Source organism: Crotalus tigris, unplaced genomic scaffold (assembly GCF_016545835.1).
Source record: "Crotalus tigris isolate CLP2741 ecotype Arizona unplaced genomic scaffold, ASM1654583v1 scf7180000017545.3456711, whole genome shotgun sequence".
NCBI classification, from domain to species: domain Eukaryota; kingdom Metazoa; phylum Chordata; class Lepidosauria; order Squamata; family Viperidae; genus Crotalus; species Crotalus tigris.
Genome location: NW_024096464.1, coordinates 393,134 through 407,461, shown reverse-complemented (window position 1 = coordinate 407,461; position 14,328 = coordinate 393,134). Strand labels below are relative to the sequence as shown.

The following is a 14,328-nucleotide window of genomic DNA, read 5'->3' as shown; positions in this document are numbered from 1 at the left end:
ATATATTGCACGCTGATAAATTTAGCTTCTTGAGAAAATTTACTTCCTTGGCACTGTCCAACAAACCATTTCTGTATCTTTCACTTCAGAAGATTATTTTGGGGGAATATACTTTTTTTCCCAGTTTAATGAATTTGGTCATGACTTCCACAAATTTGTAGTCTAATTAGATGATAATGAAGTTTCCCCTTTAAATCCTTTTCCAGGCTGTCATTCCATTTGACTTGGCACCTTTGTTTGTTATTTGATGAATCACGGCCATGATTTGAATATTTGAATAATGAAATTACCTTGAACCAATAACCGGCTGAATTATTGATTAATGGTTTATTTACTTCCAGATTCAGTGGCAATGAGCATGTCCAAAAACCATTTTGTTATGTTTGATCTCTACCATGCTCTTGTCTCCATATTTTGTTTCCTTCCATCTCTTTGTGGGAAGAATATACTCCACTACATACTTGATTGTTCAGTCACCAAAAGTCTCTCTTCCTCCTGGCACATTTAGTACTATTGGTAGCCATACATAAGCAATGTGATACAACTTGACATAGAAGCTGATTCACACAGTAATTTTCATACATTTGGCTTTCCCCACGAGTCGGTTGGGGAATGCTAATTTCACCTTGTGAGTTCAGAATGGAATCATTTGATGTGATGTCTCATCATATCCTGGTCCAGCCCCAGTTTCCTAATATTCAGGAAGTGTTTTGCTGTAATCACTACCACACTGATTTCACAAGACCAGGTTACTTGGCCAGGCTTGGTACTGCATAGCAAGTTCATCAAATTAACCTCTAGCCCACAGGATGACAAACAATTTATTGCTTTGCATAGTTCAATCCCAGGGAAATCAGAATAGAACTGTGGCTGTTTTGCATCTGTAGGGGTTAGCATTTGTCCTGGAAACATTGCCATTTTTGTCCTAATAGTTGTTGCTGTGAGTTTGCTGCTGGCAGAGTTATTTTTGGGCTCATGGATCAATCATATTCAAAAATGAGCAATTAATGTCCCTGATTTTGGGATGATGAGGGATTCTATATACATGTTCATATTGAACAGACCATTGGAAAAGCAGGAGAAAGGATATCTCCTTGTATAAAATGATCGTAATTGATGAAGCTATTTGCTGATCATTGTTATGCACAAACACCTAAAGAGTTGATTGGCATTCTGGTGTAAATACTATGTGAAGTTCATAATCCTGTGTGTGGTCATATACACATCTCTTTGGCATGTAAGGACTGCTCTCTGATGATTTCTATTATGTACCACTACCAAGACCTGGAGGAACGTTGTCCATGGGGTCGTGATGGGTCGGACATGACTTCGCAATTAAGAACAACAACAACAACAACCAAGAATATCTAATAATATTCATATTTATATGTCTGGATCTTTTGGCTGAATGTTCAAATTGCAGTTTTGCTAGTAGTTTTCTCTGTTCTTTTGGGGAGGGTTTTTTTGGACAGAAATCCCATTACTGCATATCTCAAGCAAATACAATTTGAGATGTGCAGGCATCTTCATGGAGGCTGCGGGATGCAAGTTACAAAATATGTTTAATGATGTCATAAGGCAAACACTGCCCCTCAAGTCTTTGTGTGTACCTATAAAACAAGTTTAAGGAGAGAAACAGCTTATATCATGAAATTACATCACTTTTAGGAAAATTGTTAAGATCTGGCTCTTGCCCCAGGCATTAGGGGACAATTGGGACTGAGAACTCTTTCAGTTATTCTGCTATCTTTCTTCATCACCATTATGTGTTCTATATTTATATATTGTATATATTTTGTGTTATATAGTGTGTGGAGGGGAGTTGATTATTTTTTTAATGCTCTACACCAATGGTTCTTACCCTTTTTGAACGAATCGCCCCCTTGAGCCAATAAGGAAGTTGTCATCGCCCGCCACCCCCAACATAACCTCTCAATCACAACATGGGAAATAATTCTTCAACTTATGCAAACACTTTTTTGTTTTCTTTAAAATTGTTCATTAGGACATATCGATGCAAATAATTTATTTCCAGTCTTTTCCCCATATCTCCCATATTCTGGCTAACGGCACGCCACTGTATGGGTAGATACTGCTGCACAACACGCATGAAGATAAGCAATGCGTATTTACATATGTATGGCGTTCTGTACTGAAGCTAGCTGGAGGAATATTTGAAAACACAATTCAATCCACTAATAGTGAGCGATCTGATGTTTTTGTACAACAGATATACAGCCATTCACTGTACGAAAAAGTCTCAAAAGTGTCCCCAAAACTTCTCACTCCATCGCCCCCATATCGCCCCTTTTTTGTTCCTTCGCCCCCATGTTGCCCCTTTTCATTCCATCGCCCCCCTGAAAAATGAAATCGCCCCCTGGGGGGGCAATATCGCCCAGGTTAAGAACCACTGCTCTACACTAATCAGAGTCACATTATTTGAACTGGGCAGCCTTATAAACCTTGTTAATAAAGAAATAATAACTATCTTGCTGTTATTGTATTTAGGAACAGATAGCAATGTTACCAATGGAAAAAGTAATATATAATAGCAATAGCTCATTAGGAGATTTTCCGGATGTAAATGCAATCCTAATAATCTCAGCAAGATGAACCCCCTTATCAAACAATACATTATTTTAATCAGGGACATTCAGCTGCAAGCAATTTTGAAATATAATCCTGCTGGTCTACTAAGTTCACGGACAGAAAAATGCATCTTCAACGCAGTGAACACTTAAGAGGTGGCCTGTGTGCTTATTGGATGGATTTTAGCTCACCCCTTCCCTACTTAGAGCGATGCTGAAGAGTTACCAGCACAAGCTACACTAGGAGTCTGAAAGGCAGAGTATAGAACATAGGGAAATGCTAGAAATTGATTCTCTTTTATTTTAGTGAAATGGGGATAGGGATAATGATTTAGACTTGCTGGGGCAGCAGGACCAGGCACTCTGCTACTGATCTGCTTGAGGAATTCTTGGCCAGAAAGGCTGAGTGTTGATTGGTTAGTGGTTCTCTGTGAACTGTTGTCTGACAAATGAAAAGTGCCTGTGGTTATGCTATCTACATGCCCAAATAAATATTAAAACAGTCCAAGCAGCCTGGATCAATCTCAGGTATATTTTCAATGTATTGCTCTGACACAGATTTTATAGGGTCTTATCTTACCTGGAGAGGTCAAGCAGCAACTCCTTAAAGCAGCTGTGTTGGGAATTCCCTCACATATTGAAATGCGATCTTTGAAAAGGATTTGTTGTTGTTAATTGCGAAGTCATGTTCGACCCATCGCGACCCCATGGACAATGTTCCTCCAGGCCTTCTTGTCCTCTACCATCTTCTGGAGTCCATTTAAGCTCACGCCTACTGCTTTAGTAACTCCATCCAGCTACCACATTCTCTGTTGTCCTCTTCTTCTATTGCCCTCAATCTTTTCCAGCATTAGGCTGTTCTCCAATGAATCCTGCCTTCTCATTAGGTGGCCAAAGTACTTGAGTTTCAACTTCAGGACCTGGCCTTCTAAAGAGCAGTCAGGGTTGATCTCCTCTAGGACTGACTGGTTTGATCGCCTTGCAGTCCAGGGGACTCGCAGGACTCTTCTCCAACACCATAGTTCAAAGGCCTCAATTCTTTTGCGCTCAGCCTTTCTTATGGTTGAAAAGGATACCTTTGGCTTAATACATTATTGAGAAGTGCCTCATGTCTAGTGTTATGCACTTGGGAAGACTTTTATCCCTCTAAACCTGAAGCCTACGTACTGTTTCTTCTCTGTCCCATTCATAGTTCTCCATATCTCCAAATCTAATCACAATGATGCTGATGTTTATGTGTTGTTATTTTATTAACAGAGGGAAGAAACTCCATTCAGACTCCTTACAGTTCGAATAATGAGAGCCAGAAATATACAGAAGGCAGACATACGTAAGTATCTCTGTGGTTCCTGGAACCCCCATAACTCTGGATAAACCATTTCTTGTCAGTGCACAGTACACATAAATTACATTGATAAGGATACCTAAACTTTATGGAGGAAAGCAGAAAACACAATTCATAGTATAATTTCTTCATAGCTGCTACATAATATTCAACATGTATGTAGTTGTAATGAGCAATTCTTTTTTTCTGTTGAAGGCAGTGTTCAGTCACAAGTAATTTATTGAAGATGCAAGAGGGTAAGAGAAGGAAGCAAATTCCTTCTCTTTTTCTCTCTAAAACTATCACCTTGTGTTATAATCATTTGGTCTAGGAATCACTCACATTAAATGACCAGAAGCCATGATCTTGCTTTCTCTATAGTGTTCACTTTATGTTTCTCTCATACTACTTACAAGTCCACCTTCTTAGTTATAGAAAACCTTTTTAAAATAAATTCTTGATTGATTTCTTTCAAATCAGACTCCATAATCTACAAGTTGTTTATGCAGTTTAGTGCATGTATGGGGAAAAGCTACATAAAAACACCATAGGTCAGGCAGAATGTAGTGGGGTAGGGAATCAAAGCAAAGGATAATTGCACTCAGAAAGTATATCTATACTGAGTTTGCTAAGATAATTGTGGAAAATGCAAGTACTAGGGATTTATGTGTAGATCCATTTCTGCTTCAAAGGCGTGCACTGGGGACAGGACAGTTGGATTGGACATTCTGTAGAATAGATGGAAAGATATTTCTTGGAGAGTCAACCCTTACTCATATCTTGAAAGTTCCCTTATACTTGAATTGTTGTTTACTTTGTATTTTGAGTTTTCATGCTGTGTTACCTGCTCAGAACTCACTATTGCAAGTTGGGTAGCTACATAAATAAATGAATGAACTTGGATGCCTGATCTATAATAACCCCATTTTAAAATGAAATACAATGTCAAATAAAAGTATATTAATCACAGAATTAGTTATTGGCACAAGCTAAATAACTAAAAGAACTGGCTAATTATTTTAAACAAACTGAAAATGGATGTTGAATGAAAGTAGTATTTTCTCTTCCAATGTTTGTTACTGTTTTGGACTTGAATAAACTGAACTGACAATAGAGTCAGCAGAATACAGAATAAACAGAGTTGGAAGTGACCTTGAAGATCATCTAGTCCAGGGGTAGGCAGCCTCAGCTCTTTTATGACTCATGGACTTCAACTCCCAGAAAAGCTGACTCCGAAATTCTGGGAGTTGAAGTCCATGAGTCATAAAAGAGCTGAGGTTGCCTATCCCTGGTCTAGTCCAACTACCTGCCCAAGGAGAAGAGCCTATACCAGGTGTGTCAAACTATTGGCCCGTGTGATGGATGTGTCACACAGAAGCCGCGCCCACCCCAGCTCCGGCAAGGGGAAAAAAGCCATGCTATGTCATGACATGTCATGTGACATGGCGAGTTTGACACCCCTAGCCTATACCATTCTGGACAAATGGCTGTCCAATCTCTTCTTAAAAACCTCCAGTGTTGGAGCACCCAAAGTTCTGGAGGCAAGTCATTCCACTGAGTAATTATTCTCACTGTCAGGAAATTTCTCCTTAGCTCTAAGTTGATTCTTTTCTTGATAAGTTTCCACCCAGCTCTTAGGTGCTTTGGAGAATAGGTTGTCCCCTTCTTTGTGACAGCCTTCAAATAAACATCCTCACATGCAAATTATTTAGATTACACAGATTTAATGAGTACCTGGTTGAGGAAAGCTTTTAGGACTATATCTAGTGAGTCTTGGCAAGACAAGTAAATGCAGAAAATTGTAATGCCCACAAGCCTCCTAGTAAGACGAATTACAGTATTTGTAGATTTTTAGGGAACAATAAAACCTCAAGTCAATGCATAAGCCAAGGAATGAAAGATTTGAAGCAGATCAAGGGAAAAAGTGCCACAAGAGTACCACACAAAATGCACTAACCAAATAGGTGGTAAAACAATAGGGGAACTCAGGCACCACACAGGTTACATAGAAAGTAAACACAGGGTCAGTCATAAAGGACTCAAATGTCTATACACCAATGCACAGAGTATTAACAGCAAACAGGGTGAACTAGAAATTCAGGTTAATGAGGGCAGATATGATATTGCTGCCATTACAGAAACATGGTGGGATGAAACCCACAAATGGAACACACAGCTAGAGGGATTTAAATTATTTAAAAGAAACAGAACAAATAAAAGAAGAGGCGGAGTTATTCTCTATATAAGAAACAATTACATCTCTACAGAAATAGAGCACAACAATGATGAAACTTGTCTTGAATGCATTTGGGTCAATATAAAAGGGGGAAAAATGACATTGCCACAAGTGTATACTACAGGCCACCCAACCAAACAGAGGAAATAGATGAACTTTTTGCTAGTCAGCTAACTAAGGTATGTAGGAAGCACATCACAATAGTAATGAGGGACTTTAACTACCCTGACATCAACTGGGAGACATAATCTGCACCAAGTGGAAGATCAAGCAGATTCCTTGCAAACCTAGCAGACAACTTTGTCTCCCAAAAAGTAGAGAAGGGAACTAGGGGATTAGCCATTTTGGATCTAATTCTCACTAACAGAGATGAAATGATAGAAGGTGTTGAAGCCACAGGAACCTTGGGAGGAAGTGATCATGCAATATTGGAATTCAACATTATGGAAGCACAAGCAATAGAACACAGTCAAACTAGAGTCTTGGACTTTAAAAGAGCTAATTTCAATAAACTTAGAGAGGGCTTGGGAAGGATTCCATGGATGAGAAGCTTGGGAAATTTTGAAAAATGAGATAATAAAAGCACAGTCTGGCACAATACCAACAAAGAGGAAAAATAACAGCTCTCAAAAGAAACCAGCATGGCTGCATAAAGAACTCTCTGATAAATTGAAAAATAAAAAGGACAAGTATAGAAAGTGGAAAGAGGGGCATATAACTAAGTCAGAATATCAGCAAATAGCCCGAGCCTGCAAAGATGAAGTGAGGAAAGCTAAGGCTCATAATGAACTAAGGCTTGCGACCAAAGTCAAAAATAACAAAAAAAGCTTCTTTCAACATGTAAAAAACAAGAAAAAAGTGAAGGAAATTATTGGTCCATTAGTGGGTGAAAGTGGCAAGAAGGTGACAAGCAACAGGGAGAAAGCAGAACTATTTAACTCATTTTTTTGCGTCTGTCTTTACACAAAGGGAAAAAACAGACCAACCTACCAAAAACAGTGCCACAAAAAGCAGAATAGAAACGCAAGTTAAGATAGGCAAGAAAACGGTAAGTGAGCACCTGTCCAGGCTAGACGAGTTCAAATCACCAGGACCAGATGGATTACACCCCAAGATTCTAAAGGAACTGGTAGATGTGATCTCAGAACCTCTGAACTATATTTTTCAAAGATCCCAGAGCATTGGGGAACTACTGGAAGATGGAAAAGAGCTGATGTAGTTCCCATGTTCAAAAAAGGAAAAAAAAATGGATCCAGGAAACTACAGACCTATCAGCCTGGCCTCAATACCTGGGAAGATTCTGAAAAAGATAATCATACAAGGAATCAGCGAATACCTAGAGGCAAACAAAGTCATTACTAATAGCCAACATGGGTTTGTCAAAAACAGATCATGCCAGACAAATCTTATTGCATTCTTTGACCAAGTGACAAAATTAGTGGATCAGAGGAATGCTGTGGATATAATTTACTTGGACTTCAGTAAGGCGTTTAATAAAGTAGATCACAGCCTACTACTTGATAAGATAGAAAAATGTGAGTTAGACAGCATCACCACCAGATGGATTCGTAGCTGGCTGACCGGCCATACTCAGCATATGGTCCTCAATGGAACCGCATCTACATGGAGGGAAGTATGTAGTGGGGTGCCCCAGGGCTCTGTTCTGGACCCAGTGCTCTTCAACATCTTCATGAACGATTTGGACGAGGGGATAGATGGGGAATTCATCAAATTTGCGGATGACACCAAGCTGGCAGGAATAGCCAACACTCCAGAAGACAGGCTTAAGATACAGGAGGATCTGGACAGACTTGAACACTATCCAACAAAATGAAATTCAATGGTGAAAAAAGTAAGGTTTTACATTTAGGCAAGAAAAACCAAATGTACAGGTATAGTATAGGGGGTACCTTGCTCAATAATAGTAACTGTGAGAGGGATCTTGGAGTCCTAGTGGACAATCACTTAAATATGAGCCAGCAGTGTGCTGCAGCTGCCAAACAGGCCAACAAAGTGCTAGGCTGCATTAACAGAGGATAGAATCAAGATTACGTGAAGTATTAATACCACTTTATAATGCCTTGGTACCACTTTACCACTTGGAATACTGCATCCAGTTTTGGTCACCACGATGTAAAAAAGATGTTGAGACTCTAGGAAGAGTACAGAGAAGAGCAACAAATGCAATTAGGGGACTGGAGGCTAACACATATAAGGAACGGTTGTGGGAATTGGGTATGTCTAGTTTAAAGAAGAGAAGGACAAGGAGGGACATGATAGCAGTGTTTCAAGATCTCAGGGGTTGCCACAAAGAAGAGGGAGTCAAGCTATTTTCCAAAGTGCCAGAGGGCAGGACAAGAAGCAATGGGTGGAAATTAATCAAGGAGAGAAGCAACCTAGAACTAAGGAGAAATTTCTTGACAGTTAGAACAATTAACCAGTGGAACAACCTGCCTCCAGAAGTGGTGAATGCTCCAACACTGGAAGTTTTTAAGAAGAGACTGGACAGCCATTTGTCCGAAATGGTGTAGGGTTTCCTGCCTGAGCAGGGAATTGGACTAGATGACCTCCAAGGTCCCTTCCAACTTTTTATTACTATTATTATTATTATTACTATTATTATTATTATTATTATTATTATTATTATTATTATTATTATTATTATTATTATTATGGATCATCGCACAGTCAGCCAGATGTTCAGACTGGATTTGGCATTTTGTCTACCTATCGAGTCCTTACCCAGGACCTGGGATAGGCAGATGTGGATGTTTGATGGTATTACAGATATCGTCGCAGGATGGAAGCAGTTCCTAATAAGGCTGCCTTTTGCAATTGACTAATAGCGAATTTGTCAATGCCAATGGTGTTCAAGTGGTGCTCCAGTTGTTTTGGGATTGCACCCAAGGAGCCTATGACTATTGGTACTACCTATTATTATTATTATTATTATTATTATTATTATTATTATTATTATTATTATTATTATTATAAAATATGACAAAGTTATAGAATTCATTTCCATAAGTTACAGTGATGGCCATCTCTTTTAGAGGGAGCATGGAAAATTCATGATCAGTAAGTCTACCAATGGTTCCAAAGTTTAGAGATAGAATGTGTCTAAATACCAGTTGTTAGAAAATATGAATGCTGTGCTACAGAAGCTGATAGAGCTGGCAGAGATAGCTAAATTGACTATTTTGATTAAAGAAAAGAATACAAGTACCTTTGTTTCTACAGGGAGACTGCTTCTGGACTTTGTGCTTCAGGTGGAAAAAAAATGAAGCTTTGATTCTGGGTTTCACTGATTAGATTGACTTGTTGTTACAGAAATAGCTAGTTTTTACTATTGTGAAAAAGTAAATACTTGAGGCTCGACATTAATACTCTATTCTACTGCAACAGGGGAAGTCGGAAGTCAATCTCTTTTTTTTCTTTTTCCTCCCTTTCCATCACTTTCTTCTCCCTTTTTCCTTCCCATTGTGTCAAATAAAGGGAGAACTGGGATAGCTATTTCGAGTTTCTTAACGCTCTTTAGCCAGACTTAACCTTCTGAGATTCGAACCTGGACTGTGTGCATGTTAGGCAGCTGTATTAACTTCTAGGCCACAGGCTCTTTCTCACTTTGTCTATTATCTATAGAGAAAACCCGAACTATCTATCTATCTATCTATCTATCTATCTATCTATCTATCTATCTATCTATCTATCTATCTATCTATCTAGGTCTTTGGTTGTTCGGGTTTTCTCCCGCGTAAAAATGGAAGTGTCTTGGCGACGTTTCGACGAAGTCACATTCGTCATCTTCAGGCTGGTGTTTTCAGCTTCTTGCTTTGAGCAGCAATGTGTGGTTTAGCTGTTTCTTCCTTTTAACTGCCAGTGGGGGTATGAACTGATTGGGTGGGAGCTTGGCTGTGTTCTGATTGGGTGGAGGTGTGTTCTGTATATATATGTATGTATGTATGTATGTGTGTGTGTTTTCTGAGGTTTTCGCGGGTGTTTGTCTGTAGGTCTTTGGTTATTCGGGTTTTCTCCCGCGTAAAATTGGAAGTGTCTTGGCGATGTTTCGACGAAGTCCCATTCGTCATCTTCAGGCTGGTGTTTTCAGCTTTGTGCTCCTCGAAGCACGAAGCTGAAAACACCAGCCTGAAGATGACGAATGGGACTTCGTCGAAACGTTGCCAAGACACTTCCAATTTTACACGGGAGAAAACCCGAACAACCAAAGACACACACACACACACACACACACACACACACACACAAACTACTACAACTATAATCATGGTTTCTCAAGCTTGAGACATTTCAGAGTGCTTGAAACAACCCCCTTTCACATGCAGGATTGCAATTTGTTACTCATGCAGGACACTGCAAATTTTTAGCTTCAGACAGTTTGGAAAGGTGTACTGCACATCCTCAGTTATCCCATTCTTCTCAAATATGGGCAAATTATGCTGAAATAAAATTTAACTGTCACCCTTGCATCATTGTTAGACATCTTGGTTGGACTTTGGCTACTGTGTTTGCTAAGATTAACTGTGAGGAGGGAGGTGGAGAGAGGAAAACCTTTTACCGGGTTAACCTATCACTGCTAAACAAAATATAGCCAATAGAAATTGAATTACCGATTAATTTTAATGATTTAGGGTGATGGATTTGCAAAGGGAGATTTTGTGTACAGAGAGGCTTGACTATTTTGAACTACTTCATCGTGACTTCATTCATTTGAAAAGTGCACCATTCCTTCGTTTTAACTTAGCTGCTGATGCAAGTAAGGAGATTGCAATTTGCTGAGCCAGAGTAATTACTCTTCTGGGTGTGGTATTGCAAACTAAATTAGTGCAGGGGCTGCACTATAGTGGTCATGCCTGATGGGCTAGTTTGATCTTATGGTTGAAGAAACCAGAACTGTTGTCTTCTGTTGTAATGACTGTGATATGGAAACTAGATCTACTGCAATTGAATCAATAAACATTTAATAACTCTTCTGCCATCCCACAGACTTTCTGTTCTCCCTTCATCTGAATTTGTAGAAAATATTTTCTACACTCATGCCTTCTGCGGTTTATGACTGACTCTTATACACATAATACAATTCATGTTCTATTTCATGGGTGTCAAACTCGCGATGTCATGTGATGTGTCGCAATGTATTGTGGCTTTTTTTCCCATTGCTGGCAATGGGGTGGGCGCGGTTTTGGCATGATGCATCCGGCCCATGGGCCGGCAGTTTGATAACCCTGTAAATTGTTTTGGTTTTAAAGGATTGCCTGTCACAATTTTTCCTTCTTATTCTATAGTTACAGAATCTGATTGCTATGTATCTCTTTCGCTACCAACTGCTTCAAGTGAAGTAGTTAAGACTGAAACTGTTCCCAATTCAAAAAATCCAGAGTGGAATCAAGCTTTCACCTATCGGATCGACAGCCGTGTAAAGGTAAGATTATGTATTCTTCTTTTTGCCATAAATATGAACATTCGGACAGGTTTTACTCTCTCTCTCAGACCAATTTTTTTAGTGTGAAAAATTAGGTGAAAACACCTAATGACTATGGAAGCATTGATGAACAATGGTAAAATGTCATTAGGTTTGGGGAGACTCCCCAAAATTTGCAGAAATACAAAATTCTTCAGGAAGAAAAAATCCTGTTTAAAACCCCTGTCCCAAATCCTAGCATGAATTATATAATGGCTGAACATGAGATACTTATCAATTATTGCGGTGAAACAGAGGTTAAGATACTATATAATATGTAGGAGAAAACCTGTGTAAATCTGTGGTGGCAACAAAACTAAGTCTGATAGTATTTTTTCTGACTAACAAAATTTATTAAAAAGTATAAGCTTTTATGAGCTTCTGATATGTAGCATGTTTGAGGATCTATGGATAAACACAACTAGTAAAAAATAAATTATTATCATTTGCTGATAGTTTTAATTGCTACAAATTCAACAAATTATATTTATTAGTAAAAAAAGATGCTACCAGACTCCTTCTGATACAGTATTTAATATGTTTGGGGATATTTTGGCATAATACCAAATTTGGTAATATTTACAACAGAGGAATGGATGGTGAAGATTATAGAATTTGCTGAGCTTGCCAAATTGACTTTTTTGATTAGAGAAAAACAATGTCTATGTAAATTTCTGACTGTTGGAAAAGGACTTAGGGACATTTTATGTAAAAGAAAAAAAATGAACATATGATTATTTTGATGATTAGATAGGATAGATTATAGAAAAAAGATAAATCATGATGTAAATTTAGAGAAAGTGATAAATTTATAATTATACTTATACTACACTCAAGAAAATCAGAAGCCACTTCTTTGTATCTTTTTCTTTCTTTCTTGCACTTTTAGCTTTCTTTTTGATTTTTCTTTGAATCTTTGTTTTAAAACTTTTAATAAAATTATTTTTAAAAGGAATAAACACAAGACTATGATTTCTATTCAGTGGTGGGATTCAAATATTCTAACAACCGGTTCTCTGTGTGAATGCCGCTTCCGGAAATCCATTCTGGGCCTGGGCAACAAAAAACTAGCTACCGGTTCTGCCGAAGTGGTGCAAACCAGCTGAATTCCACCACTGGTTCCACTCCTGCTTTAGGCATGAAAGCCAGCTGGGTGTCTTTGGGCCAGTTGTTCTCTCTCTTAGCCCAATGCACCTCACAAATTGTTGTTGTGAGGTAAATAGGAGGAAGTAGTATTAAGTATACCTTGAGTTATTTATAAAATATAACACAGCTGGGATAAAAATAAATAAATTAAAATAAATTAAACAATTGGATCTACACTTGAAGCAAGCATGAGACATCCGACAGAGAGAACTAGGATGGAGTATAGATTAATTTGTATGCAGTTAATTTGGATTACTGATTACTAATACACAGAGAGAAACTGTCATGGCCCTATGTGCCATTTCTGCAATGCTCAGCTAAATAATTGAAATTCTTATTTGCTCATTATTATAATTTCTAGATCTCTGCAATAATTTCATCTGGAATGACAGGGCAATCCCTGGTTAGCATTTGAATAGGAGGCCTTCAGGGAATGCTAGATTTGGATGTTGGAATGAGAAGTCAAACAATCATCTTCAAAGAAGGCAGAGGAAAATCAGTTCTGCATTATTTATAAAATCCCTTGAGTTGAGCTTGACTTAAAGGAGACCTTCTCTTTCCAATTTCTAGCTCCATCTCAGTTACACTATTAATAAGATGATTTATAAAATTAAATCCAGATAATACAACTGGATAAAGCAATATACGGTACACGCACCATTCCAAATATCTTCCAAATAATAATAAAACCATCACTATCCTCCTCACCACCTTGAACTACTTGATTGAGCTGGGCAGCCATAGAAATTGAATAAATAAATTGAATAAGTAAATAAATCTTCATCATCCCTTCCAAGAGGCTAGCAAAGAATACAAATGAATATTCTTAAGGGTAGTCAGTACAGAGGTAGATTAAGGTTCTTGTAGCCTACGCTGTTCTTTGTGTAGACTACTGGGTAAATTCATTTTTATTTTTTTTATATATCACATTTAGAAACCACACATCTTCCTTACAGAGTGATTCCTTATGATGTATTGATTCTTAAAGCAGACAAATCAGTCACCAAAGTTATTTTTGAGGGGATAAAACCCCCCAGTATATGATAATATGTGTGTCAAAGAATATATATTGCTAGCTAATATGTGCTGGTACTTAGCATGTATAATTAATTCTTGTTATGTCAAATGAGTGAATTTAAGCAATATTTTATGATTGCAGACAATCAGTATTTATTTTCTGTCCAGGTCTTACATAGGTAATGATCCAAAATTTCAGTAAATAATAGATGTTATTAGCAGCTGGTTTGATATTTAGGCTGATTGTAACATTCTTGTCTTGTTCATTAAAAACATTTAATGTTTTTGATATACAAGACAAGAAATTGATGGTGAGAATGTAATACCGGCTGCACGTTTTTTATCATTGGCTATTAATGGATATAAAAGAAATTCTTGGAAGTAGCAGGTTTGAGGACCAATTGGCTGATGAATTAGAAAAACATTTTAGGCTGAATTGGGAAAAAAAACATGTAGTGCCTTTGACTTTAAGATTATGTTCAATCAGATTCTACTGTCACTGCCTTTGACTTTTTATCATTGAACTATAATTGCTTCA

At 38.0% G+C, this 14,328-nt stretch overlaps 1 pseudogene; it reads left to right on the top strand.

Annotated features, from left to right (window-relative positions):
• The window catches only part of LOC120299963, a 56,794-nt pseudogene that overhangs the window by 2,984 nt on the left and 39,482 nt on the right, over positions 1-14,328 (top strand).